We start from the raw sequence: 4,899 nt of genomic DNA, 5'->3' as shown, positions 1-4,899 counted from the left end.
TTGAAGAACCAAAGGACAGCAACTTGTGTGTTCCCCTCTCCCAATTCCCCAATAAAATCTTTAAAAAACAAACAAAAAAATACTCTCAGTATTTTAAAAACAAAAAAAAGTTAAAAAACAAAAAATATTGCTAGTAAAAGCAGATATACTATAAGATACTTAAAGATGCATAGAAAGGCAGCTAAGGGTGGAGCTTCTATAAATAAATTTTATTAGGCATAAATTCTATAGAAATATTCTTAGAGGACAACATCTGTCCTGGGTATTGGTTGACAGTTTGATTAATTAGAAAATTGATTAAAATATTTCTTAAGTGTGTGTTTTGCCTTAAAGCATATAAATACATGTTTTCTCATATACAGCAAAAATTTTAAAAAAAAGATTTTTTAATATTTTTGTTTTTAACGTGGGTCTACAGATTGCAGTGACACATCTTTGTTTCATAAACTACACACATAATTCATGGTCTATGACTTCTAGCTTGAGTGTCTTTAAAGTGAATTGAAGACTTCAAATCACATATAAAATAATGGAGTGCAGCTATTTCTAGTACTTAACCCTTTCCAATCTTTGCCAAGTGCTAAACTTAGTTGTCACAGAAACCACAACCCTCTCTCTTTTTACGTGATATCATCAGTTTATTCAGTGTTTAATTAATTTTGATAATTAAAACAAGCACAACTGGTAGAAACCACTCTGGGAACAAATTGAGATGCTTGACATACATAGAACGTAACTGGAGGGAGTCGACGTGCCCACAGCACACTAGAGAGCATCTACCGACTGCTGGCATGGGTGTGCGGTGGCCTTTGTCAGTATGTGTTACACAGGGCATGAGAAGTATGGGTTAATCCAAAAAGTATGTTAAGAGAAGTTTCTTTTTAAAAAACTGCTGTAGAGTCAGATGTGCCCAAAAATACAATGCAGGGTTTACTAGCTCATAGGGTACCTTTGTGTGAGTTAGAAAAAGGCATTCTCCCACCATTGAGTTTGGTGAGGAAAGGGCTAGATTACAGCCTCTGTTCACCCCCTCTGCACGGTGCCACCTTGGTGGGCCCTTTTATATAAAGGTACAACCTAGATAACCAACACAGCAACTCTGTCTCCTGGGACAGAAGATGGATAATGATTAGGGGGAAGGACAGGAGCTGATCTCAGGCGTGAAAAGACGGGGCAGAGAAGCAGGAAGGATGGGAAAGGTCTCACCTGTGGGGCAGGAAGACTTCATTCCTGGGGAAAACTCCATACAGATTTAGTGACCACTGATACACTCTTGCCTAGCCAACCTGCAGATAGTCCATCTGTGGGAGAAAGTTCTTTAGCAAAGAGGCCTATATAGTCTCTATTCATTTACCACAGGCCCCTGGACGGATTCCCTCTCCACCTCCACTACTACTCCACCTCCCCTAATATCACTGCTCTCATTTGCACTAAGAAGATCACTAAAGTATATCTGCTTTCAGAGATCTCCTTGCTGACCTTGGATGCTTTTCTGTTCTGCTCAAATTTTTTCTAGCTATTAGGGGATACATGTTCCTTTCACAGATGACAGGACTTTTCATTCTAGAATTCATTATGAAACACAAAATGAAAATGCCTGGTTGACATAGCACAACATGAAATTTATTCTTACTAAAGTGTGAAGAGTCAGTGAAATAAACATAAATGACTGACAAGGGAAAGAAAATAAAGAGCCGGTCCCTGAAAGTGAAGGGGGAAGGCCAAAAGGGGGACCGTATGGGAAACAAACGGAAATCTGTTTTGCAGTCTTAATCATCTTCAGCTCTGCCTGCAAAGAGAGAAGGCGATTATGAAGTTGGTTTCTCTTGTTTATTTTGCTTCTTTCCTTGTGTGTTTTCTTTTCTTTTGCTTTGCTTTTCGGCTTTGTAGATCAACCTTTGAGCCTTCTAATACCACTTAAACTTCCAACAGGCCTTGAAGATTTTATTCCTGTAAACATAAGCATTAATAATGTAAAGTAGCTAATTATAAAGTAGTTCATTAACTGAGCTATAAGAGTATTTTTTTTTTAATCTGTAGAACCTTGAACACTGAAAGGGAGGGATCCTTCTCCTCTTTGCCGTCTGCACACTGAACCCATCCTAATATGCATGGACCCTAATAGGGACATTACTGACAATGCACATGTGACTGTCCTTGTATCGCCACCTGTGGCCTTTAACTTTGCTTCAACTCACTTCATTTCACTGTTAAAATGCTCCTTGCCCGGGCATGGTGTTCTAACATTTCATAAAATCAAATGGTTACCCAAACACTTGCATCATTCAAAACAAGTAATCATGTCTTGTCCTGTCGAATATCTTTTTAAAAACCCTTTATATCAGTTGCTAGGGTTACCCAGCACTCTTTCTTCTTTAGCTTAGAAATAGAGCATGTACAGCTCCAAGGGACGTAGAGATCACCTGGATGGTGGCTTCCTCAGTGCATTTTTCGCCCGGAGGTCTTGTTAATTACAATGCAGATTGTAGGGTCTCACCTCATTTCTTACTTAGTAGGTCTGGGACCGGGCCTAAGAATTGGTATTCCTAACAAGTTCTCCTGTGATGCGTGCTGCTGATCTGAGGATAACACTTTGAGAATCAGCCCAAGCTCTTCACTTCACAGCTGAGGAAACTGAGCCTTAGAGAATTGAAGTGTTGGGCCCGTTAGTGGCAGAGCCAAGAGCAGCACCCCAGGCCTTCTGACTTGCACGTGCTAATTACACACACATCCTACTGTTTCTTTTAAGGTTCGTCAACTGTCTACACTACTCCCTCATTTTTGTTTTGGCATCAGTCAGAATCTCAAATATCATTCTGCTGCTTCTCTCCATTAATCTTCACAACGAATTCACACAATAGTGTTTGGTATGAATTCTGTAGTCTTACAGCAGTGCTAGTCCTAAGATTTCCCCCCTCTTCCTAAGAAAAAGAGTCCTGCGACACAGTCTTGGATCATTTTTCTTTCTAGAAAAACTTTTGCTGAACCCTTAAGCAGCAAATTCTTGGTAAAATTCCCCGGTTTGCGTTTTGGTTTTAGGAAGATTTTTTTTTTTTCTTCTTGTTGAGCATTACTCTTTTAGATCGTTTGTTTGCTCTCCTTCTGTTAATAATTTCTCAGGCAACCCTGAGAGCCGTCTCTGCTTCTCTTCACACATTTTCCTTTTCACAATAAATACATCTGAAGAAGAAATCTCTGATAATTTCCAATTGTTTTTCTGATCAGTTATTATTTTAGAGCCTCTATTTGGCAGCCTCCTTCTTTCTGTCAACTGCTGCTTTTGCAGCAAGGCTGACATCTTGTTAGGAGCAGGTCAATTCCGTGTCTCTTTTGCACTTTCTCCTCACCTCACCCTAGCGCTTCACATGTGCCTCCCTTATTTGTTCTTATTCCACATGTCATCTCTCTCGTCCCTCCACTTCTTCCCATTAATACCTTCCTATCAAAGTCTCTTGGGTTCCAGTTAGTGAGCCTCTAACTTATTCTCATGTTGACATCATCTTTGTCTCTTCCTGCTTCAAACATAATTTCCTCAGGCTGTATGCTGACTTTCCAAATCTCTTTGGGGTAAAAGGATGGGATGGAGGAAGGAATATTTGAAAAGGGCACCAACATATGAGTTATGTTACAAAAAGTAGTGTGGATGGGCGAGTCACTTGGCTTCTCCAGGCCTCATTTCCCTAACTGTAAAACACAAACTGGTTGGTCTAGCAAAGGCTGCAAAACCAAAACCTGCCAGCAGAGTCCAGGCAGGTTAAGTACACGAACTGAAGCAACGACTGTGAGAAACTGGGGGATACACGCCATGTCCAGAGGGCATACTTGCGGCTGAGCTCCAGCTACCGCTGTGGGGAAATGCTTTCCACTCAGGATTTCCAGGTCTGGTTTTCCAAGAGTGATCAGGAACCTAGACTTTTAAAACATGTGAACTCGCCTTCTGTGAAATGTGGACAGTTAATTCAAATAATGAACCAAACAAAGCACATCCCATCTATGGGCCAGATTTGGCCTAAACTGCCAGTTTGCAACCTTTAAATGAGATAAGACCTTTAAGTGCCTTGCAAGTCTAAAATGTCATGACTCTTCAGTAATATGGTTTAAAATGAACTGGGTCTCCCTAGGTGCATTCCTGACATTGTTTCCTTGTCACTGGTGTTTGTTTATTTGGCTATTGGGCCTCCTAAGTAAACACTCTGGAATGTGTTGTGTGAGGAAGGTAGGGCTTCTTCCCCCTGCCTCTAGCATGAAGTAACCACATGTTCTTCCCCCTGACTCCTAGCATCAGAATCAGCTGAGCACGCACGCTCTTCTTCTGTGATGTCTGACTTTCTGGTGTGCAGATTGGTCAGTCCTGGAGTAGGCAGCTTCGGTGCAGTGCAAAGCTTTCTCCTCTGCTCCTTTGCCTGGAGGCAAAATTTTAGTCCTTCCACAGAGTCTATGCAATGTTAATTTCCAGACAAGTCTGTTTAGGAAGAAGCTCAACAACCAAAGAAAGGCTTGAGGTTCAGAAGCCTAGGCAAAGGAATGGATGCTAAATGGTAGAAAATGGAGGAAGGGCCTCAAGAGGACAGCAGAGCCCAACAATACTCACAAGATCCTGCCTTATCCCATTTCATATCTTTCTTAGAAACGTCCCGCAAAGGAGAGTCTTTGAGCGTTCTTAGCAGGCCAGACTTCCCTGGACCAGGACTCCTCCGTCAGAGTTCCTCTCTGTCTTCCATCCAAGAACTGTCACATTCTTTTCTGGTTAAACTGTGGCTGCCTGGCATTCTTTCTCTCGTCACTCTAGGTCACTCATGACTGGGACCCATCACTTCCTCCCTGTAACTGGACCTTGAGACTCTTTGCCTTTCATTGTTTCAGTGGAACCAACTATGATGCTTTAAATGACTAACAAGA

The sequence above is a fragment of the Hipposideros armiger genome, unplaced genomic scaffold (assembly GCF_001890085.2).
Source record: "Hipposideros armiger isolate ML-2016 unplaced genomic scaffold, ASM189008v1 scaffold_76, whole genome shotgun sequence".
In the NCBI taxonomy this organism is placed as follows: Eukaryota; Metazoa; Chordata; class Mammalia; order Chiroptera; family Hipposideridae; genus Hipposideros; species Hipposideros armiger.
The sequence above is the reverse complement of the archived record's forward strand: the minus strand, read 5'-3'. Positions refer to the sequence as shown.